The sequence below is a fragment of the Schistocerca cancellata genome, chromosome 3 (genome assembly GCF_023864275.1).
Source record: "Schistocerca cancellata isolate TAMUIC-IGC-003103 chromosome 3, iqSchCanc2.1, whole genome shotgun sequence".
Classification (NCBI taxonomy): Eukaryota; Metazoa; Arthropoda; class Insecta; order Orthoptera; family Acrididae; genus Schistocerca; species Schistocerca cancellata.
The window spans coordinates 677,345,938-677,371,713 of record NC_064628.1 but is presented as its reverse complement, the minus strand read 5'-3'; the positions used below and the strand labels follow the sequence as shown (position 1 = coordinate 677,371,713).

The 25,776-nt window shown below is 42.9% G+C and overlaps 1 protein-coding gene across 6 annotated transcripts in view; it reads right to left on the bottom strand.

Annotated features, from left to right (window-relative positions):
- The window catches only part of LOC126175652 (DNA ligase 3), a 644,184-nt gene that overhangs the window by 535,037 nt on the left and 83,371 nt on the right, over nucleotides 1-25,776 (bottom strand). The window contains exon 1 of one of the 6 annotated variants that reach the window (XM_049922548.1): nucleotides 23,680-23,780. The exons of the other annotated variants lie outside the window; for them this stretch is intronic. The gene's annotated coding sequence lies outside the window, so the exon portion shown is untranslated. Of the gene's footprint in view, nucleotides 1-23,679; nucleotides 23,781-25,776 lie in introns of those variants that run through there. 6 annotated transcript variants of the gene reach the window in all.

Sequence of the window (25,776 nt, the reverse complement as noted above, 5' to 3'; positions counted from 1 at the left end):
AAAATTTGAATCACACGCAAGTAAAGTGACTGCCTGTACTTGGGTTTAGGTCGGAATTGCAGTGACGAAACGGGAAAGCGAAGAACTTCAAAAAATCGTTAAATCTAAAATGCAGCTCTAGTCTTAAAATCAAAACTCGTTTACGTAGATTAGATTTTAGTTTGTATTCCGAAAGACTATCTCCGTCAATTCATGAAGTATCCCATCACAGACTCATTAATTGATGCCGGTGCTCCATTCCCTAAGGCCCTAGTGGAACCTTCCTCCTTATTCCTTCCGTAAGTAGGCGGTTAGTAGTAATTAAATGACCTCAAGTTGAGAATCATGTTTTCTCCCTGTCGTTCTCATAGCTGCATAACCCATCACTGCGACTAAAATCCTTGGTTACAACAATGCGAAAGTAGTAAAAGTGTGTAAAGTGCAGTAGCAGCTCTCAACATTCTCTAGAAGTAGAAGGTACAATAGTCCATACACACAACATTTCTATTTACAACTTAGTGCAGCTATCAATCAAAATTAATCACCCGTTCACATTTTTAGATAGCATAAAAGAATTTTTCATTAAACACTGGAAAACGTTAAGAATTATTTTAAAAATTTCTTCTTCATTCGGAATTGGTTCTTCATGCCTTGCAGTGTAGGAGGCGGAAGACAAATTTTGGTAATAGTGATAAAACTCCATGAAAACACTAAGTAAAAAACAGTAAGCACAAAAAACCAAGGTCTGTACCGAAGTGACTAATCAGGACCTTCGTTATTTTCGAGTTATTACCATGTTTCAGACGAGAGGTGGGCACCTATTCGATGCGAGACACACGATAAAACATAGAGGCTCATTGTTTTAAAAATCATCTTTGAATCTGTCCATCTGCGCACACGCACATACAAAACCATGAACAGGTGAAGAATATGATACAACCTCTCAGCTTCATCATCAGCATTTCGCAACTGCGAAGACTATGACGTCAAACGCAATTACACGTATTTTACGGTATCTATGAAAGTAGTTCGAATCCTGCAGGAGCCCACTTCTCGCATGCCCCACAGATCAGTTTGTCACAACAAGCTATATTCTAAAAGCAAGACATGTAAAATAAACAAATTAATGTTCTATCTCTGTTTGCGCATGTGTGACGTGACTCATCACACAATTCGCATGTCAAATGCGATGCTGAATGTCTATAGACTCAACGCAACTAAAAAAATTGAAAAAAGAATATTACCTTCGGTGGCATCATTGGTCGAAGTAGAATGACGCTATTGCGAACTTCATTAAATCAAAACTACTGAAAAACCGAAAACGGTGATAAAAAGGAAAGCAGGTTTTTCGCTAAGGGAATTACGATGTAAGGGGTTTTATAGTATAAGTGGCAGCCGAGTGCACTGGAACTTTAACGACTTAATTTTTCCATGTCAGTTATACTCCTCTATCAGTACCAGGAGATGCCTGGTCGACAATTTCTTCATCTTCGCTTAAATGTTTTTCAAACTCCCCGCTCACAAGGGGAAAAAGCGGGTGTCATTACAACCTCATGTACAAGGAGAAGGCGAAGTTTTAATTATCTTCTTCAAAAAATAAAGTTAGGTAAATAATTTGTTTGCTCGCTGGTAAATGTCTGCAGCCCCGACACACACTGAAATCCCCATGCCGCAGTATCGTAGCGCAACGCTTGAGGAGCCAAAACAAAATGGTTCAGCTTACTGACAAACTGGAGAATCGTGCGGCAGTGCGGCAGCAGCGACAAAGTAGCAACCGTGTCAGCCCAATCCAGGTGATTTAGGATAGCATCTCGAGTGGTTTGACAAGGATGCAACATTTTAGCTGCTGTCGAAAACTACCGCACGATGCTTGTACGGACGTGGAAAGATAAGCAGTTCAGGCAGAAGAGAGCACAGAAGCTTTTGAAATATGGTGCTACAGAGGAATGTTAATCAGATTAGTAGGTCCAATAGCTAATGAGCTACTAAATCGAAACTGGGGAAAAATTTACGCCAGTACTTTATTATAAGAACGGTTGCGGCTGACAGGATACCACCTGAAACATCAAGGACTCGCAAATTTCGTATTGGAAGGAAATGAGGGGGTGGGGGGATCGAAAATTTAGAGCGAGACCAAGCCTCAAATATAGCAAGTACGTTCAAAATGGATGAAACAACTACTGCAATTTATCAGAGGGCTGCACCATTTTGTTTTGGCTGCTCCAGCAACATGGCATGGTATTGTTGAAAGTGATTTCAACTTGTACCAGGACTGCAGGCATGAACGCACAAACACAAACTGAAGACTTGAAATAAAAAAAAAATATTATAAGTGCCATAATGAGAAATTTTTAGGTTTTGTGTGAAATGAGATCTACATGCCAACCCCAACAACGTATAAAAGACTCAAACTGCCACGAATGAAAATTTAGTACCAAATGCAATCAACAGATGGTATGCGGTTTAAAAGCCATTGCTGTTGACATGTGAAAGGCTCTATGATAAGCGCGCTTACTCCTTGGTGTTAGATAAAATGGCGGAGTCAGCAGATGTTTGTTAGAGTTTCAGCGGAAATAAACGAAGTAGTGGAGGAAATGCTGTGACAAGAATGAGGGAAAAGCTGAAAAATGGAGGTAACAGATACCTAAGTTCAGGTAATAAAACTATTTCGGCAGAAGCTCATCCAACACAGGAGGTAAGTCTCATTACTGATCGGTAATCAACACCATAATTAAACAATGTTTATTCTTGAGTTACCAACTGTATTGTTCTAAAAGATGTAAAGGACACGATACAGCAATCAAAACAAAGCTGTCAGTAACGTAAATGCACCTGACTTCTTAGATTTCAAGAACGCAGCAGGTTTTAATATAAACACAGCATATCTAAACATAATCGAAATGCAGCGAGTATGGTTGGACAAACATAAGCCTCATGTTGTTGAGACTTGGAGGCCGTGGAAGGTATCTATAATTTGAGAAAAGGTGTAAGATTACAGCACGTCAAGAAAATGCCACTACCTGTCCAGTATGTTACAAGCCGCATCTGTGAAGAAGAAAGATTTGATTGAAATGATGACCACATACAGTTTCACAAAGGCAGAACGAACTTTTACTATATTTCTGCTGAGTGATGAACTACGGCACTTAGCAGTTTTCATTGCATTTCCTTTTTCAGTGAGTTTTTCATACTATCTCAACACAGTGTTTGTAATTTCCCTTCAAACGAAACATATTAATAGTGCAATTATGATCATTGATTACCTAGTAATGTATAATTAAAACTCTCTTTCCTCAAATTCGAGATGTCGGCACTCAGATATTTCAATTCTTTAGTTTTGTAACTATTTTTTCGAGGTGATAAAGCTTCATGACCGTCCCTCGTTAATGGAACAGGATTACGGTTTGCATGTTGTTGTCCAATTCACGATGGTCTTCATCCCACAACCAAGCCTGAGTTCCAAAACGCCTGGTCACATTGAGTGTCCAGCAGTTGCACGCTAACGCCAGAGAACTTTAGACGGTCACGACAGCGCTGTACAGTGTTCCGGGGAGAGCAATGCATAGGCACTCGCTTTAGCCACACCCACCGCGTCTGTCCCCGACGCCCCAGAGGTAATCGACGACTGTAACGAGAGGATCCATTATTGAACGCCGGTCGAGGCTCGTATGAGCGGCTTTGCAGGCGTCCAGGTAGGCAGCACCGCGCAGCACTCACGCCAGCCCCAGTGCTCGGTAGAGACAGCTCCAGGCAAAGTCGCTGGCGGAATACGTCCAATGGCGGCGATATTCCCCCGTGGAGTGTCTGCTTAAAAAATTCCCAACTGTTGACAGCAACGCCCGTATTTCCTATCAACTGATCTCTAGGCCCACAAAAATTACAGGTTCTCGAGCGTATTCATAGATCTCGCATCTTTATCAATTCCCCGTCAAAAACCCGCTTACCACTGAGGTGTTCTGAAAAAAATGGGCGCCTTCATCCACATCTATATTCCACAAGGCACCTGACCTGAGTGACGCAGAGCACCTCTGGTACCACTAACCCTTACTACTTCCCGGTTCAGTTCGTAAATGGTTCGTGACAAGAATGTCGATGATACACCGCATGAGCTGTAATTTGATTTTGTAGCCGCCGTCGTCTTCATTGTGCGAGACATACGTAGGACGGAGCAACTTGTTGCTCATCTGTGGTTAGCGCGATGGTTAAATTCTCGTGTTGGTCAGTTACATGTTCCATGGATCATTTAAAAGATTGTTGTATCGAAATGATCCTTCCTTCCTTCCTTCCCCCGTCCGGCTGTGCTGCAGAGAAAGTAGTACATACATTTCTGTCGTCTTGATATACTAGCGACACTCATAAACGAGATTTTGATAAACATAAAAGCGAAACCGATGATGACTATATAAAATTGACATTTAAATTTCAAATGTGTGTCGTTTGTCATATTCTTTCCTACGCACACATTCATGTAACATTCGCAAGTGATAATTTAGAAAAAATATCTAGCTGTTACAGACCGCATTTTGATTAAAAGTTAAATGATTTTCTTCCGTACCATTACAGAATTCCACCACGGAAGTACAGTTGTTTCGTTCGCATCTCTGACCGCAAACTCAGAATACACGTTCACATGTCATTCCCATTCTAACAGTTGTGTTTCAGACTACTGTCAGTTGCGTAATATCCATCATATTACAAACGTACGTTTCAAGTTTCGCTCTCAAATTGTCACATTTTCGCACTTTTGCAACCCCATTATGGAGACTTTAAATTCTACCTGAGGGAAGCAATGTAGGAGTCCTGGACACTTAACGTAAAAAGATTTGTCATTAAAATTACCCTGCAGATCAGTCAGTTACATCTGCACATGCACAGGGACGCTGTCAACTGAAACGGCAAATGGTCTCGAAAACAGCTCTAAAACGTATACAAGACAGTATCCTCCAAACTAGCCTAATTCATTCAAGGCCACAATGAATTCTTCAAACCTCAAGTTTTCTTCAACGCCAGGTGAGCTTAGGAAACTGGACTGTCAGAATGTGTCCCTTCTGTAACGTGATTTTCTTTTTAACTGCACCCTCGTCAAATCAGGAACAAGTTACCTTGCAATGTCTTACTGTGGGCAGTGTAGTCAAGTTCATTTAAAATGAAAAGCCTCCGTTCCATTCCGAATATTCTAATTTTCGTTTATGCACTCCTCTTTGCTTTGTGAATTCAGCAACAGCGACTTTTAAATCGACAAATCGTTCCAGGCATGCGCCTTAACCAACTTACTTTGCAATAATATATGACGTCTCATTCTTCGTACAGTTCCATTTAAGACTTTTGCAACTGACAATGGAATAATGCATGCGACTTCCGAAATTTTACTATTCGTACCACCAATTTCTTCATGTGCTCTATGCCTGAACACTTCGCACGAAGTTGTTCTTTATATACAGAACAATGAATCTCGCCTGTTGATCACTATTTTTGCTCTTTAGATACTCCTACGTCTTCATAACAGTGGTAGTTTTGTTGCAACTACTATAATCCACTACTGAAGCTCCCTCTAGTCTCGTCACATCGAATTCATCCCACTATCCAGACGGCGCAAATATGGTGTCTTCAGTTTCCTTGTACCAAGCGCTTTTCACCTCAACATCTCGCAGTCTTTGAGAACCTGCTTGAAGACAACCACGTACTTTAAGAGTAACACACCAGCTTTCAGGCTCCGGAACACAATGGCCAAATATTAGCATCGAAGCAGGGATTTATCACCCAAACCAATCGGGCCAATACTGAGTTGCGCTGAAACATACTGGCTACGAAAGCTTCGTCATTACATGCTACATATTTTTGTAACGTAGTTTTATATTACATTCTTACTACTGACAATCTGCACCTTGCCGCACTATGTATGGATAAGTTCATGGTATTTTGTTACTTATAGTGCCACTGGCGGTATAATTTACAGCGTTACTCTAGTGTAGTTTTTATATCGCTGCGTCTCATTCTTCCTTTCCGCAATCAGGTCTTTAAGATATACTAGTCATAGAAACCAGTCATTAATAAAAGTAGTGATGCAAATGATGTTTTTCATTCATCACAACTTTCACCTAATCCTACCAGCTATCTGCGAAATAAACCATCGCAGAATGACAATCTGTAGATACTGCGTGGCAGACATTGAGCAACAGTGAACTTTAAAATGTCAGTAACCGAGAAGCCATGAATATTTCATGGGCGGCAAACGCCCAATGTGTTGCTGTTCTCTACATGTTAACACAGCAGTCACGTCATACATTGGCAGAATGCCTCTGTGATGTTACGCGCCCTCTGCGCCATATCCGCTCGAATTCCAATCGCTCCGTGCAAGCGATTCTTGTGTACCTGCCGCAATCTCATCTCCATCAGGACAGCATATAAGGTAAGATGAGTACACACAGAAGATGAACAGCTGATTAGCAAGTGCTAAGGCGTCCTTCAAATACATCGTGCATGGTTTGTAAAGGAAGGGTGAGGTAACCTAGAAGTCAAACGTTATTGTGTCAGAATTCTCAGGGGTCAATCATCAGTTCTTCGAACTCTTGGTAGCATGAATTCTTAATCAGAATCTTCCAGGAGGCGTTAAGACACGAAGTTTTGATAGTGAGCAACTGGTAAGAGGGACTTATTTATTACCCTTGCTCAGTATTTACCTGACGAGTGTATACATCGTTTTCAGGTGTCGGATGCGAAGTTTTTACTTGTGCATTGGCTACTACATTATTAGACAGGACCCAGAGCCTATCGCTAAGATCATTGCTCTACACTGCAATGTAGATCTGAAAAGTAACTACACGTTCCTCGTTGCTTCGGGAAATTTCTCAGCATTCACTGCCCAGTGTTGAAAACTACGCAAAAAGACCAACAACGAAATTAACATTTTCGTAAGCAAGCTGTAAATGTAGCCAAGAGAGGTGATGCGTATGGTAATGCTTCAGTTTCAAGGGTACTGAACGGAACGCAAACACTACCTCCTCTCTGTTTCTCAGGTTTCAATAAAAGGGCGCTGTCCCCCAGATCATGTCTTCAGTTCATTTAGCAGGGTAATATACAAACATCAAAAAAAAGTTTAGCTTCAGTCCGGTCCCAAGAATTCCTGAAGACAGATGTTGACTGTGGATATAGTGTCACAGACAACAGTCCCTTTGACTGTTCAGACATGTCACTAAACCCGCCCAAAGATGTAAACCATGTATGAGGAGCGCTTATTAAACGGAGGGAGTCCGACAGCCGGTCGCTTCCAGTCATCCACGGCTCGTGTTGTCTGTAGTTTAACCATGCGTAGCTGGTCAATACCGCGGTTCGATCGCGTCCGCATTATTGCCATGTGCCAGGAACGGCTCTCAACACGGGAAGCGTCCAGGCATATCTGAGTGTACCAAAGCGATGTTGATCGGACATGGAGGAGATACAGAGACGACATACCTCACTCAGGCCACCCAAGGGCTACTACTGCAGTGGATGACCGCTACCTACGTATTATGGCGCGGAGGAAACCTGACAGCAACGACACCAAGTTGAATAAAGCTTTTCGTGCAGCCACAGAACGTCGCGTTACGACTTAAACTGCGTTAATTAGAAATTAAGTCCTTAAAAGGCCTCCAAAAGACGCAAATTACCATTTTATTTACTTAAATAAATTCAGTATGATTCAAAATCTTACACCACAGACTAGGGTCGTCAGTTCATTCCGTAGCTACGCATCTAGCACTAATACAATAGTATCGTTGTTCCTTTCATGGCCGTACAAGTTTCACAAAATTAGCAACTTCTTTGTTTATTTCTATACTTTGAATATCAATTTCCATTCGACAAAGAAATATCCCACGTATGGAGAACTTGTTAGTAAAACGTTATTGCACGAAGGATTCATCGTTCGGACAAAGCCATAAATCGTAGATGCGTCACATCACAGAACGGTATACAAAAGAATTTAAGCCTCTTTTGACCTCCTCAGAGACAAGCGCCGAATTCGAATTATGCTGGGAACCAATAGCCCATTGCTTGCAGTGATTTACGAAAACCGCGTAAAATGCAAATCGATGTCTGAAGGCAGAACTGAAAAGGATCGGCGGAAGAAATTGCTAACAAGGCCTAGTCTGCTCACGTTATCTGTTTCTAACGCGCCGCATACTGGAAATAAGTAGAGCACTTTCTAGCACTAGAAAGAACTGTCTAGCAAATAATTATTTTATCTTACTTTGTTTATGTTATTGTCCTGGAATTAAACCAATATACAGTAAGCAAAAACTCTAAATTACGCTTTGCTTTGTTAGCAATTTCTTCCACCGACCTCTTTACTGAACCCCGCTATCGCATAACATGAGTAGCGTGCTATCAATGCACTCCAATCTTTTATTAATATTATGGACGCTCATTTTTAAAAAAATTTATGTGACTTCTGTCAAACTGCTTGGGACCCATTAGCTGGGAATCTATCAGATTGCACCAGATATATACAGAGAACCAAGATACATCAACACACGATATAACCTCTCAGATTCGACAAGAGGCAGTTATTCCTCAGCACTAAGCAATCTGTGGTGACTAAGAAATCATGCAATTACGAGTATTTCAACTATTAAATTAATTCGATCGAGCGGGAGCCGAGACCCTTGCGTTGCCCTACAAATCAGTTTGTCACAGCAGTCTGCATTCATTGCTCTATTTCTGTTTGCGCACGTGTGACGACACTCAGCAGATCATTACTTCATATGTAAATGCAGATGTTCAATATCGATAGGTTAACGCGCCTTCAAAAAAATGCTGTCAGTGGTGTAATTTGCCAAAGCAGCAAAGTAGAACGACAATATTGCGAACTTCACTAGACCCCCAAACTCATGCCACAAAAAACGAAAACAGTGACGTCTACTCAACAGCTACTGGGAAAAGGTCACGACACTGTCATCGAAAATACTTACCGTTATTTTTAACGCGGTCGTCCAAATCTAAGAAATATGAGGAAGAGCAATCTGAACTGTGCGACCCATTTCGTTGCTCTAAACGACCAGTCTTCCGGCACCAGTATCCAAATAGCAAGAGGCAAAAGCCAAACATTAGATGTAGAAAGAATCAATATTTGCAACTGCAGATAAACACGCAGCCGCAATTCGTTTCGCGCTAATATCACCGGCGGGAGGCGCACCTAATTACTATTACAGTCGCGGAATATTTGTGAAGCTCTAGCCGCCTCTGACCGGGTATATGAAACGCGGTTGTCACCTGTTCGGTTCCGAATGCTTGCACGAGCGTGCGCCGCTACGAAGAGGGCGCGAGCGCAGAGGCGCACAGAGGCATGGCAGTCCAAGCGGGCCCCTCTTAAGCACACCATTATTTGTCACTGCCGCCCTCCGCGAGAAAGCTGCAGTAATTGGAATTAAAAAACAAAAGAAAAATCAACCACTTGTTGTACGGACATCACCCGAAACTAAACGGCGAAAGACAAAGACTGTCACAGATTTTCATTTACACAGTTAGAAATTATATCAACATATTTGTACGGCGAAAACATGTAACAGTGTTTGTTACACACAATGAAAATAAAGCTGTCATGAAACCGAAGTGCTTTACTAGGCATTTGAGGCGGTATGCCTTCTCTTACTCCGACATTTTGAATTCAACCAGCCAGTTATAATTCGTGTATAAAAGTAACGCTATAGAGGGTTCCGTAAAATATCCATACTTACCACGATCCACCCAGAGAACCGATGCTTATCCGGTTTTCGAGTACTCCGCCACGGGGTTTTGCTAGGACACATGAGAGACAAACAACATTAGATATCAGGTTTTCCTCTCTGGCCGAGTGAATTTTTGCTATGAACATCAGAGACAAAAGATCGTAGAGCGCTACCAACTGCTGCCAACTGTGAAGAGTCAAAGGCGTCACGTACATTATATGCCTCACAGATCTTTTGCTATATTTGTTTTAAAATGATGTAGAACGATTCAGGTTAGAGGCTCTTTATAAGATTATTTGTTTTGTACGCATGGCTTCCACCTGGGTCATTTACAGTTACTAAATAACACAGTGGTTTAAATTTAATGCAAAGAAAAGTATACGTCTTTGGAACTATTCGTACAAAAAGCAAACACAAACTTAACGACAAAGTAAACATTTACGTACTATATTGCGCATGCAGCTAGTGTTTGATGACATATTGGTCTGTTGGATACACAGAGCTGTGCAGAAGAAATTATTTCAGCTCAGATTTAAAGTTGCATTTTATTTTGTGCACGTTTGTATTTTGTTACTGACTCACCAGTCTTCTGACTGGTTTCATGCGGCCCGTCACGAATTCCTCTCTTGTGCCGACCTTTCCACCTCAGAGATGTACTTGCAGTCGAAGTCCTCAGTTATTTTCCGGATGTCTTCCTCTACAGCTCCATCTGGTTCCTTGGAAGTTACTCCCTGATGTCTGAACAGATGTCCTACCATCCCGCCCTTTCTTCTTGTCTGTGTTTTCCATATATTCCTTTCCTTGCCGCTTTTTCGGAGAAACACCTCATTTCTGTTCCAGTTTTTGCACAGTCCATGTCTCACTGACATACAACACTGCTCCAAACGCACATTCTGAGAAATTTCTTACTCAAATTAAAAACTATGTTTCATATTAGTAACTTCCCTTGGACAGGAACACTCGTTTTGGCAGTCCTAGTCTGCTTTTTATGTCCTCCTTATTACGTCCGTCAAGGTTTTTTTTTCTGCCTAGGCAGCAGAATTCCTTAACTTCATCTACTTCCTGCTCACCAATTCTGATGATGAATTTGTCGTTGTTCTCATTTCTGCTACTTCGCATTATATTTGGTTTACTTTGTGATATCTATTCCGAACAGAATTTACTGGACGTTTACGACGAAGGCGAGCACGAATTATCAAAAGTTGGTTTGACATGCTGGAGAGTGTCAAGGAGATGCTGAAAGCACTGAACTGGCATGCCCGTGAAGATGGTTGGCGTTCATCCGGCGAAACTTTAGTTTCAAAGTAGAACCAGCAGTAACTGAGCAATCTAGCCCTATACTACAGCTACCCACGTAGTTCACTCGTATGGAACGCGAAGACAAGATGAAATTAATTACAACACGCACAGAAGCATTGAGCAATCATTGTCCCCGCCCTCCATATGCGAATGCAACGAGAGAAAGATATGGTAAGCGGTAATAAGGCTGCGTTTAAAATGGCACAGACAAAATGGTCGCCTGACGCCTTCGCCAAAAGTCGCCCGACAACATCGGCCGATACCTTGGTCAGAATAACTAAACAAGTTTTGTGATATATGAAATAGTGTCGGCGGCAATTGAGAGATTTATACCAAATAAATTAGCAAACGACGGAGGTGATCCTCCTTGGCACACACAATGGTCAGAACACTGTTGCAGAAACAACGAAACAACCATGCCAAATTTAAACAGACGCAAAATCCCCAAGATTGGCGATCTTTTACAGAAGATCGAAATTTAGCGCGGAGTTCAATGATCGATGTTATAATAGTTTACACAACGAAACTTTGGCTCGAAACCTGGTAGAAAATCCAAAGAGATTATGGTCGTATGTGAAGTATGTTTACAGCAAGATACAATAAATGCTTTCTCTGCGCGGTAGCAATGGAAATACTATCAAAGACTGGGCTGCCAAAGCAGAGTTACTAAACACAGCCTCCCGTAATGCCTTCACAAAAGAAGATGAAGCAAATATTCCACAATTCGTATCAAGAACAGCTGCCAACATGAGTAACGTAGAAGTAAATATCCTCGGATTAGTGAAGCACCTTAAATCACTTAATAAAAGCAAGTCTTCTGGTTCGGACTGTATACCAATAAGGTTCCTTTCAGAGTATGCAATAGCTCCATACTTAATAGTCATGTACAACCGTTCGCTCGACAAAAGATCCGTACCTAAGGACTGGAAAGTTGCACAGGTCACACCAGTATTGAAGAAAGGTAGTAGGAGTAATCCACTAAATTACAGGCCCATGTCATTAACGTCGATATGCAGCAGGATTTTGGAACGTATATTGTGTTAGAACATTATGAATTACTTCGAAGAAAACCGTCTATTGACACAGTCAACAACGATTTAGAAAACATCGTTCTTGTGAAACACAACTTGCTCTTTACTCTCATGAAGTGTTGAGTGCTATTGACAAGGGATTTCAGATTGATTCCGTATTTCTGGATTTCCGGAAGGTTTTTGACACTATACCACACAAGCGGCTTATAGTGAAATTGCGTGCTTATGGAATATCGTCTCAGTTGTGTGACTGGATTCGTGATTACCTGTCAGAGAGGTTACAGTTCGTAGTAGCTGACGGAAAGTCATCAAGTAAAACAGAAGTCATTTCTGGCGTTCCCCGCAGTCGTGTTATAGGCCTTTGCTATTCCTTATCTATATAGGAGATTTGGGAAATAATCTGAGCAGCTGTATTAGGTTATTTGCAGATGACGCTGTCGTCATAAGAGCAAAACAAATTGCAAAATGATTTAGAAACGATATTTGTATTGTGCGAAAATTCGGAATTGACCCTAAATAACGAAAAGTGTGAGGTAATCCACATGAGTGCTAAAAGGAATCCATTAAACTTCGGTTACACGACAAATCAGTCAAATCTAAAGGCCTTAAATTCAACTAAATATCTAGGGATTACAATTACGAACAACTTAAATTGGAAGGAACAAATAGAAAATGTTGTAGGGAAGGCTAATCAAAGACTGCGTTTCATTGGCAGGACACATAGAAAATGTAACAGATCTAAGGAGACTGTCTACACTACGCTTGTCCATCCTAGTCTAGAATACTGCTGCTCGGTGTGGGATCCTTACCAGATGAGATCGGCGGAGTACATCGAAAAAGTTCAAAGAAAGGCAGCACGTTTTGTATTATAGCGAAATAAGGGAGAGAGTGTCACTGAAATGATACAGTATTTGGGCTGGACGTCATTAAAAGAAAGGCGTTTTTCGTTGCGACGGAATCTTTTCACGAAATTCGAATCACCAACTTTCTCCTCCGAATGCGAAAATATTTTGTTGACACCGACCTACAAAGGGAGAAACGATCACCATGATAAAATAAAGGAAGTCAGAGCTCGTACGGAAAGATATAGGTGTTCGTTCTTTCCGCGCGCTATACGAGATTGGAATAATAGAGAATTGTGAAGATGGTTCGATGAACCCTCTGCCAGGCACTTAAATGTGATTTGCAGAATATCCATGCAGATGTAGATGAAATGAAGAGAGAAATATTCCATTACCTATTCATGAGGATTCGCGACGACACTCAAAAGCAAGATTACAAACATTCTGCACAACTTCAAATAAAATTTAGTAAAATAGACGTATATCAGTTAAACTTCAATGGCTGCCATTCGGCAAACGTGTGACTCAATTCCGTCCCAACATGCCTCGGAAGGATGGCACCGACCGATCGACGTATCATCTTCAGCCGACAGGCGCCAGTGGATGCGGATATGGTTAGCACACCGCTCTCCCCGCCGTTGTCAGTTTTCGTGACCAGGGCCCATACTTGTCAGTCAAGTAGTGCCTCTCAAGGACTGAGTGCACCACGATTTCTAACAGCGGTCAGCAGACCCGGACGGTCATCCATCCATGCGCTAGCCAAGCCCGACAGCGCTTACTTTCGGTAATCTCGCGGGAAGCAGCAAGGCCACTGGTCTATATGTGTGAAAGGCAAACACGAATTTTAGAATACGATAATCTGAACACTTAAACCACTGTTAAGTGAAAAAAATATACACCGCATTTGCAAACCACTTCATATAACAGAATCATCATCCTGCTTGGCTGAAAGCGCCAGCAAGGAGTTATGATAATTCGTAAACAGCTAATGCCACCTTCCACAATCCACAAAAGACACACTACAGCAACTTCCAGCATCAAAATGGACACACATCACCATTCTCACTTGAATACAGCATTATTTAATGTTACACTATAAGCCTAAAATACAGATTTTGTCTGTCTTGCAGATGACACGCTCTATTAAGTATATCCATGAGGCTGAAATGGCTTCATAGCCATACAGTATGCATAAGACATCGTAAGGTAACGTCCAATATCTTATTATTATTAAATTTTTAAGTTGTTCAAAACTTACGGCTTCCAATAAAGTAGCGATTTCACACTAGATTCCGAGACATATCCCTGTTGTTATATTTTTTCATCCTCAAGAAGCCATAAATTCCGTATTAAACTTAAAAATTACTCACAATCCATGCCTTGTGTGTGGGAACGTCGCCCGACTGTGGTGAAGAAATCAAACTAATTGGAGGTCCACCGATGGTCGTCGGAAGTCAGTTTGTACGGGCGTTCAGATCGGCGCACTAAGATCGCGCACGTACTGCTGCATTGATTTGAAAAGTATGGTCGTCTTCGGCCTATATCAGTCGTCGGCGGAGTTACGCGATGACGGTACCCTGTGACCGCAGTGTAAGGTGCCCTCTGCTATGCACTTCACAGTGGTTTCCAGGGTGTAGATGTATTCGGCTGTTGCGTAAGTTCGGAGCGTTTTTGTCTTGCATGTTGTGTTTCCGGTTGCTACAGGTTTATTTATCGAGTGTCATTTTTTATTTGTACTTCACTGTTGCTATTTGAGTTTACATATCGTCATTTGGAGATAGTGGAGTTGTGGACGCTAGAAAATGGAGTACCAAGCGGAGAAATCGCAACATTTTCGACATATTCTTCTGTATGAGTCCAGCAGAGGGGTTACAGCAGCGGAGGCAGACAGAAACACCTGCGCCGTGTATAGGAATAATGCAAATGGATATACACTATTGGCCATTAAAACTGCTACATCAAGAAGAAATGCAGATGATAAACGGGTATTCATTGGACAAATATATTACACTAGAACTGACATGTGATTACACTTTCACGAAATTTGGGTGCATAGATCCTGAGAAATCAGTACCCAGAACAACCACCTCTGGCCGTAATAACGGCCTTGATACGCCTGGGCATTGAGCCAAACAGAGCTTGGATGGCGTGTACAGGTACAGATGCCCATGCAGCTTCAACGTGATACCACAGTTCATTAGGCGTAGTGACTGGCGTATTTTGACGAGCCAGTTGCTCGGCCACCATTGACCAGACGTTTTCAATTGGTGAGAGATCTAGAGAATGTGCTGGCCAGGGCAGCAGTCGAACATTTTCTGTATCCAGAAAGGCCCGTACAGGACCTGCAACATGCGGTCATGCATTATCCTGCTGAAATGTAGGGCTTCGCAGGGATCGAATGAAGGGTAGAGCCACGGGTCGTAACACATCTGAAGTGTAACGTCCACTGTTCAAAGTGCCGTCAATGCGAACAAGAGGTGACCAAGACGCGTAACCAATGGCACCTCATACCACCACGCCGGGCGATACGCCAGTATCGCGATGACGAATACACGCCTCCAATGTGCGGCCACCGCGATGTCGCCAAACACGCATGCGACCATCATGACGCTGTGAACAGAACCTGTATTCATCCGAAAAAATGTTGTTTTGCCATTCGTGCACCCAGGTTCGTCGTTGAGTACACCATCGCAGGGTGTGTGATGCAGCGTCAAGGGTAACCGCAGCCATGGTCTCCGAGATGATAGTCCATGCTGCTGCAAACGTCGTCGAACTGTTCGTGCAGATGGTTGTTGTCTTGCAAACCTCCCCATCTTTGACTCAGGGGTCGAGACGTGGCTGCAAGGTCCTTTACAGCCATGCGGATAAGATGCCTGTCATCTCTACTGCTAGTGATACGAGGCCGTTGGGATCCAGCGCGGCGTTCCGTATTACCCTCCTGAACCCACCGAGTCCATATTCTGTTAACAGTCATTGGATCTCGACCAACGCGAGCAGCAATGTCGCGATACGATAAACCACAATCGCGATAGGCTACAACCCGACCTTCATCAAAGTCGGAAACGTGATGGTACGCATTTATCCTCCTTACACGAGGCCTCGCAACAACGTTTCACCAGGCAACGCCGGTCAACTGCTGTTTGTGTATGAAAAATCGGTTGGAAACTTTCCTCATGTCAGCACGTTGTAGGTGTCACCACCGGCGCCAAACTTGTGTGAATGCTCTGAAAAGCTTGCCATTTGCATATCACAGCATCTTCTTCGTGTAGGTTAGATTTCGCGTCTGTAGCACGTCATCTTCGTGGTGTAGGAATTTTAATGGCCAGTCGTGTAGTACGGTAAGAAAATGGATTTTCCGTTTTAAGGAGGATGGTTTTGACATTAATATCTCTCCACGTTCAGGAAGATCTTCGGAGTTTGACGAAGATCGTTTAAACGCATTAAACCACAATGATCCACGTCAGTGTACTCGAGAACTGGCAAATTTGTTGAACTGTAATCATTCTACTTCGTGTGACATTTCTATGCTATGGGGAAGGTTCAAAAATCAGTTGTACGTGTATCGCATGCTCTTAGCCAAAATCACAAAAATCATCGGGTGGTCTTGTGTGTATGTGTGCTTGGTCGTCATCGATTGGCTCGTGGACAACATCGACCATTTCTATCCTGTATCGTTAATGGTGAGGAGAAATGTTGTCTTTACGGTAACATAAGGAAAAGAAAGTAATGGCTGAACCCAAAAAAAGGAGCAACTACCCGTTGCGCGCCTCCAGAAATGACAATGTTACGGATTTGGTGGAACAGCGACGGTGAGGTGTATTAAGATTTGTTTCCCTGCGGTGTAATCATCACTGTTGACATTTATTGTGAACAACTGAGACATTTTGCTGACGTAGTCCAAGAACAACGACAAGAGAAAAATGGTTCAAATGGCTCTGAGCACTATAGGACTCAGCTTCTGAGGTCATTAGTCCCCTAGAACTTAGAACTAGTTAAACCTAACGAACCTAAGGACATCACACACATCCATGCCCGAGGCAGGATTCGAACCTGCGACCGTAGCGGTCTCACGGTTCCAGACTGCAGCGCCTAGAACCGCACGGCCACTTCGGCCAGCTGAACGACAAGAGAGACTGCGTATAGTGATACTACTCCACGATAACGCCCACCCGCATTCTGCTAGACTGACAAAAAACACTATACAGGAGTTGGGCAGGGAAGTCATTCCGCAGCCACCTTATTCGCCCGATCTTGCGCCCTCAAATTTTCACCTTTTCCGCTCTCTATCGCACTGGAACGATTTTTCCGGATGAAAATACGTTCCGAACATGACCCGACGAGTTCTTCGCCTCAAAACCACGTGTTCTGTACAGTCGCGTAATCGAAAAGTTACCGCATCATTGGCAGACTGTTGTAAATAGTGAAGGACAACGTATTACTGATGACTAAAGTCTCTGTTACATGTATGTATCTGTTCTGTTTATTAATCTTATTGATAAACGCTACGAACTTATGCACCAGTTCAATAGATAGCCCCCTCTCCCAAAAGTAATCTCTCTAGTTGACGGAGCGTAACAACTCTTCCAGCTAGAAATAAAAAATGGGATGAAAACACGAGAGAAGAAACGAAAAAATTAACAACGCAGTCAGGGCAGCGAAGAGGAGCGACGATTATTCGTAGCCAATGGGGGACGGGCTCCAGTGGCCGTGGATAGCGCAGGCGACCGCAAGCCGGCGTTTTGCAGATAAGGACCACTCAGGCGGCGGCGCCCGGCGCCCGGCGCCCGCCCGAACCGTGGGTGCTCCTCGCCAGCAATCGACTCCATCACACCGGGCCGCCGGCTAGACAATAAATACGGCAGCTATCTATATCGGAAGTTGGAGGGGGGGGGGGGGAAGGGGGCAGTAATTAAGGAGCACAAAGAGCAGCAGGGTCGACCTCTGCAGAAGCGGCCAGGGGTGACGACGGCCGACGATTGGCGGTGGGTGCTCGTCAGTCGGGTGGCATCGAGCGCAGCTCGCGCCAGCGCATTTTCTTGCGAGTGGAGGTGCTAGTCTCATATCATACCTGTAATACCTTGCCCATACGAGGCGCTTCTTAGATTTTCCAGGAGGGCGAGCGGGGGGGGGGGGAGGGGGAGGTTGGAGTGGGGTGCAATGCATATTTTTTCACAATTAACGGCAACGTAGTTACGAGATTTTACGACACACGGTTCTGAGTAAATTTCCTACTAGTCACCATCCACCAGTTAAAACTGATAGTGAATTATTGATATGACGGAATTTCATGAAGACATAAAAGTCTCAACTTTATCTTCGAGAAGGACAGAAGCTGAAGCAATGAATTAATATATGTCTTATGGCCGGGATTTGAACCCATGTCTCCTGCTTACTAGGCAGATGTACTAACCATTATAGCACCATAGCATTGTGCCTACCACAGCTGCACGGCCTAACGTAGTCCAATTCCCTCCCTAAAGCAAAACTTCAATTCGTACCTTTAGCCAATTTTCCCCTTTTTAATCGTCACAGAAAATGGGCCGAAGGTATGAATTGAAGTTTTGTGTTAGGGAGGGCACTGCCCTAGGGTAATCCATGTATCTCCGGCAGCCGCAATGCTACAGTGATGTAACGGTTAGCACATCTGCCTAGTAAGAAAAAAAAGAAAAAAAAAGTAAGCAGGAGACCTGAGTTCAAGGCCCAGCCGTGGCATAAATTTTAATTCATTCCATCAGGTTCTATCCTTACTGATGATACTGAATTGATATGTCGTCTGCATCATGGGGAGGATTTGAATTTGGTTTGTGGTTTTTTTTTAATTACGTAAGTCAGTGTCTAGCTCACATGCTACTTTATTAAAACTGATTACCAGCTTCGGCTTTGCAGCCAACATCAGTTCTGAAAATGAGAAAATATAAATGAAAACATATACTTTAAATCGTTGGTACTTTCGATATAATATCGTGCATTATGGGTCATGGTGTATTAAGTTGTGTTGCTGCTGTGATGAGATGTATCACTTTTCACATGAAGCCTTTGTGATCAAATTGTATGCACACAGCTTTCAGCACATTTGAAATTGGTTACCTGCTTTTATCTTTTACCATATATTAGGTTACCATGCAACAAACGAGTTAACTTTTGGCTTTTACGTGCATTAAATCTATTATGTATTTATAAAAATTTAGATTGTCATATTTCAGACATATGTGAAAGTTATTATCTCTTAGTATATACGTAGTATACACTTGAAAGAAACAGTAAAGTAAAAGTAAAGTCGTATGGCACGACTGGTTGTGAAACCTCATAAAGGGCAGGTCCAGCTGCCTAATCTGAAAGGCTTTCCCTATCCTTGGCACCCCATAGGCACCTTTCCTTCGCTAAGTATGATAGCAGTGAATGTAAGTGTGGGTGATTGAGATGGGTGTGTGTAATGTAGTGTCATGTTCATGTTAGAGATGATAAGAGAAGGGAGATGGCGAAGCCGGGTGCCAGCACATAGGTTACTCCTCTCAAATAGCACCAAGGGGGCCATTGAGCTTAACGTTCCCATCCGACGGACGGATCACCATCAACAGTTCCATATGCCCTTACTTCATGGAACACACTGAGGATGTCTGGAATTTAATCCAAGGGCAATGGAACGAAGACTGGTAACTAGGGACTTAGCGCCACCACACCTCCTGCTCCTCTACCGTAAAAGCAAATGGAAATTTCTCAACAGTACGCAGCTCACCCGGACGAGCACCTATCCAGGCACTGTCCTACACACCCAACAATGCTTAAAACTTCAGTGACAGGAACTGGTGTATCAATCTCGGCCCGGCCTTTGACACTTGCAACTGTTTGTAACCGTCGATCATTACGAACTTTTACTGCACAAATATGCATTGCCTGTTCTTGTTCTTCTACGTAGGTGACCAAGACATCCATGGTCCAAAACAAAGAAAGTTACGAAGGTCAAAGGTTTAAACTGCCACGTTTCGGATCTTATTCTTCAGAGAGGCAGGTGCGGAACTTGTCGGTATTAATCTGATTCGATAATGAAATCATAGGAAAGCACATTAAGGCAGTGACGCGAGGATTTGAACCCAGCACCTCCAAATACAACTACCGCTTTTATGTTTTCAAAACTGATCGGTTTCTGCCGCAGCCATTCAGCTTCAAAACCTAATACACGAAGCAGTTTGCTATGGCAAACTTAATGGAAAGGTATGTGTTGTCACAATGATCACTAATGGCGATCGAAACATGTCAGTTCCAAAAAATTGAAAATGGTTGTGTCTGATAACAAAACTGTTAAAAACTGTGTCATACACTGGCTTCTACTTTGAAATAAGTTCGTTTTTCAAAGATTTTTATACTTATTTAGAAATTTCAAACATGATAAAATCCCGAGTCAAAGTGTCCAAATTTAAATCATGCTCTACAGAGAAATGACGGAGTGGCTATTTCAAAATCGATGTAAAACGATTTCTAAATATGCTGTTGGTCTCCATAACCATCCTGTAATACCGTCCGAATTTTTTAAATATAATACACATGTAATAACATGTGCAGGCCACGTAACAAAATCATTTCTTCATTTCCTAAGTACACAGAGCTTATTTTTTCTCTGCCGTAAAATAGTGAACTCATGCCGCGTTCGGACAATACTTTGATGCTTTTCAGTGGAAAGAGACCTCATCTGCTCCTCCTCTTCCTTCAACTATTAATTACATGTACTGACCATAACGTTAAAAGGCAACCCTCTATGAACGAATTGTTTATAAGCTAGCACTTCGGGCGGCCTGCCATTTTTGTTTCACCACTTACGGCAACAAACAGGAGTTGAAGAAAGTTGTCCAAATCAACACACAACAACACATGTTTCCAGATGGACTACAAGTTAAATCAAATTTTGCTGCTACAGTACGACAAAAGAGAGGAAAATGGAGACATTAAGAGATGAGGAAAAGAGAGAGTCCAAACTCAACGCAAGTGTAAACAACATTGTAAGGCACTGCGATAAATGCACTAAGTACACAAATAAAGGGCATAGCGATTGGCGGCAGAAAATACTGAGAACATTAACTCAGATGTTGGTAGCGCGCAGCGCACTAGTTTTGCGGCACGAGGATAGAATTCATAATTAACTACCGCTGACCTGCTGCACCAGCCAGCCTGAGTTGGTTTCAGGCTGTTTTCCTCGCTCAGCTAGGCAAATGCTGTGGTGGCACTCCATTTCTGCCTCAGAATGTATGATGCAAAGACAGTTAAATACACAAACGCACGGAAAGATGTTTACACGATAGGCAGACAGATGGCGCACACGATATCCCCTCTTTTAAATTGCCTGATGGCTATGGCGACAGGAAAGGCATCCGGCCAAAAAGTTGAAAATTAAATGAGCTTGCGAAACCATAAAAAACAACGGCTCCGGTATTGAGGGATAAACGTTAGGAAAGAGATAGGCAAACACGTATTTGGCACTACTTACTTACCAACGGTGCCTCTTAGAAAAGGCACTTTTTTTAATAGCAGAACTAAACTTACAGCATGTTGCGTTTCTGTTATTACATAAAAAATGCACGCTGAAACAAACGCTGGATTGTGTTCTTTACTTTCTTTCTTTGACATGAAACGACATCACCAGAACTCAACAATCGAGTATACGCGGTGTTTGTTTTGCCTTGAAACAACTAAATATCTCGGAAAAGACGCATTGTACGAAAAAATGTAGTAGGTGTAAAGTTAATTTAGTAAAGGGCACATTTGTCTGCGCTCCAATTGGCCACATCCTAGCTACCCCGTCCGCGTGGGCAGGCTCAGAAATGGTTCAAATGACACTAAGCACTACGGGACTTAACATCTGAGGTCATCAGTCCCCTTGACTAAGAACTACTTAAACCTAACTAAGCTAAGGACATCACACACATCCATGCCCGTGGCAGGAACCTGCGACCGTAGCAGCAGCGCAGTTCCGGACTGAAGCGCCTAGAACCGCTCGGCCACAGGGGCCGGCAGGGCAGGGTCAATTTTGTATCTTCTTTTCTTTCTTTATTTCTTTACAAATATCAAGTGAGTCCGTTTTTACAATTAAGAACCGAGCCATTTTATTCTACGTTTCATTTACGATGGATTCTAACCGTTGATATTGGTGTTCAAACGTTACTTGAGTGTTTCAAATGTGATTGTGCAGTACAAAAAAATGGAGTCGAGATATTTAGTTGTCTCAAATTAAAACAAACACCCCTTATAAGAAATATTAGTACCAATTACAGTACTATGGAGGGAACTACCCTTTCATTATCCACCCGTAATTTAAGACGCAGGGCCGTATTCAGGCTCTTCGCACCTCTAGGCTGAATCTGAGGTGTGGTCTCTACCAGCATCTGCTTAAAAATTCCAACTACAAGAGAAAATGTTTGTTAGCGAATGCAAGATAACAAAAGGAAAGTATCAACCAAGCACATTTTACCTATATATATATATATATATATATATATATATTTCATACTCAATACTTTCTCAAATCATGAGCCTTAAAATCAAAGGCTCTGTTCTCCATTCACATCTTATTCCAGAGGTGTAGAGACATTAACTGCGACGTCTACGCCTGTTTTACTTTCGATAGAACGCAACATTACAAGATTGCCGAGGAACCACACGTTTGACCGAGCGCCATCGGAAATTTGACGCAAAGGGAGTGTGAGATTTAATAGGTAAAATCTGACTTAAAGGGGGTAGGACGTCAAACGGGCCGACGTGGGGCAGGAGAGGCATCACAAGACATTTTAATTTCCAGTGTCTATACTTTTACAAATAAATTCATAAAACTTTGTCAGCATCACCAGGAAGGATTCAAAGTTCACACTCATTGCAGTGGAAGTTCGAGAACATAACAAAATAATTTTTCTTTACGTGTGAAATTTCAACATTTTTTTCACTTACTAATGGCTGCTTTTGTTGCTATAGGTACACTTTTCTTCATACGTTAGAGAGATTCTTCGATGAATTTTGCACAGCATGCATACCATACTTACAGGTGTATGAAACTCTAGGATTAAGTTAATTTATGAAAAAAACGAATGATCTGTTGTATTTTAAACTTCATGTTTAGAAGAAAACACAAGTTGTGTAGTTAATTACCTCAATTTTTACCACAGTTTTTAATAGATTTGGAAAATTCTAGAGTTTCATACACCTGTAAGTATGGTTTGTATGCTGTGCAAAATTCATCGAGCCATCTCTCTTACTTGTGAAGAAAAGTGTACCTATAGCAATAAATGCTGCCATTAGTAAGTGAAAAAAATGATGAAATTTCACGTGTAAAAAAAAAATTACTTCGTTATGTTTTCGAACTTCCACTGCTATGAGTGTGAATTCTGAATCCTTCCTGGTCATGCTGACAAATTTTTACGAATTTATTTGTAAAAGTATAGAAAGTGGAAATTAAAATGTCCTGTGGTGCCTCTCCGTCTCCAAGTCTGCCTGTTTGACGTCCTACACCCCCCCCCCCCCCCCCCTAAATTCGCATGAGAGGCCACTGAACAACTCGGACGAATAAGTCCATACAAAACAATTAGGTAACCGTACTGAAACTAAGACTTAATTTTGTGTTTTGAAGTTTCGTGCCGCGGGTCCCTTGGCTGTAGGCTAGATATCCCGCGCTTGAATGCGGCCCTGAACGGAGGATCTTAATTCAGGAGCGCGCTAGCGAAATGGACCACAAACACGAGCGTAACAGCGCCGCTCCCCGGTGCCTGCCTGCACGCGCGCAGCGCCTGCGCGGCATTCGCATACGCAGCTGGGGCTGGCCCGCACGTGCGCCGCCTCGCTTACCACAGAGAAATCGGCCGGTCGCCGACTTGAAACACCCGATGTTATCGCGCCCACCGGCCACGATCAGCTGCGCTCGCCGCCCTGCATCACACTAAGCTGTCCGCCGGCAGAATTGCGGGAACACGACCTGTGCGTCAGGGTCGAGGCGGGAACGGACAAAAGACAGCGTTGCTACTGACCGGAACGAGATCCAGTTCCTGCGCTCGCAGCTGGCTGCACCTGCTCACAGACCGAGACTTGCATACGTTTCACGTTTCTTCACGTCCCTCCATTTGGTTATGAAACGAAGATCGACGACAGTTACTGGACGCTGAATCATCAGAACTCCATAGAACCTCAGACTACAAGCGGGACATTGGGTACAAGCCAAAGAGCGTGTTCTCTAAAAAGCGCTCACTGAAATTTGCACCCAGAAAAGGTCGAGTAGAGGTCCACTAATCCCCAAGGCCGGACTCCAAAATTTACCGGCAGATAGTAGAGCCAAGGGAAACATTTCGGCAATTCCTCTAGTGTGTCTTCCAAGTTTGATTCCTACGGGGTGTTTCACACTTCATGTTACACGTTTCTAGAGGTTGTAGCGGGGACTTAGTAGATCGAGTTTTACACGTGAACCCATATCTGGAAACGTCATCCAACGACCCTACGGAGCGTCAAAGTTATAGGCGCTGGCGCCGATAAATGTTTGCACGAGGTTCACTCCAAAAGAAATGCACACTATTTTTGTAAAAATACAGTTTTCATTCTGCATGTATGAAAGTTTTACAGTGTGTACATACATCCTTCCCGCTTGTTTTCAAACTTAGTTCAACATGTTCCCGTGAGTGGCACCGTCACAGCATGTCTTCAAGATGGCTGCTACACTTGACGTTCGTCAGAAGCAACGTGCTGTCATAGAATTCCTGTGCTGGGAAAACGAGACAGTGGGAAACATCCACAAGAGGTTGAAAAAGATGTATGGAAATGCTGCTGTCGATCGCATAACAGTTAGTCGGTGGGCAAGAAGGTTACGTGATGAAAGCGGGCACGGCAATATTGAGGATTGTCCTCGCAGCAGCAGGCCTCGTACTGCACACACTCCAGACAACGTGCAGGGAGTTAACGAATTGGTGACTGCTGACAGACGCATCACAGTGAACGAATTGTCACGCTATGTTGGGACAGGGGAAGGCAGTGTTTACAGAATACTGAAAGTGTTGGCGTTAAAAAAGGTTTGTGCCAGGTGGGTTCCCAGGATGTTGACAGTGGCTCACAAAGAAAAAAGAAAAACGGTATGCAGCGATCTTTTGGGACAGTACAAGAATGGTGGATATGAATTTCTTGGAAGAAATGTGACAGGTGATGAAACATGGCTCCATCATTTTTCACCAGAGATGAAAAGGCAATCAATGGAGTGGCATCATGCAAATTCACACCAGAAAAAAAAATTCAAAACCACACCTGCTGGAAAAGTTATGGCTACGGTGTTTTTCGATTCCGAAGGACTCTTGCTTGTGGACATCATGCCAAGTGGAACCACCATAAATTCTGGTGCATATGTGACGACACTGAAGGAACTTAAAGCTCGACTGAGTCGTGTTCGACTACATCGGGAAAAGCAGGATGTTTTGCTGTTGCACGACAATGCACGGGCATATGTCAGTCAAAAACCATGGAAGCGATCACAAAACTCGGATGGACAACACTGAAACACCCGCCTTACAGTCTTGGCTCCATGTGACTATCACCTCCTTGGGAAACTGAAAGACTCTCTTCGTGGAACAAGGTTTGAAGATGATGACTCCCTTGTGCACGCTACCAAACAGTGGCTCCAACAGGTTGGTCCAGAATTTTACCGTGCCGGTATACAGGCGCTGGTTCCAAGATGGCTTAAGACAGTTGAGAGGGATGGAAATTATGTGGAAAAATGAAAATATTGCTCCTAAAGGATGTATCTACACACTGTAAAAACTTTCCAACATGTAGAATAAAAGATGGATTAAAAAAAAAATAGTGTGCATTTCTTTTGGAGTGACCCTCGTATATACAGTGTGATTCCGCGATGACGTTACAAAATCCCAACAGTGATGGAGACGGATAATTGTATCAATTTGAGGTATC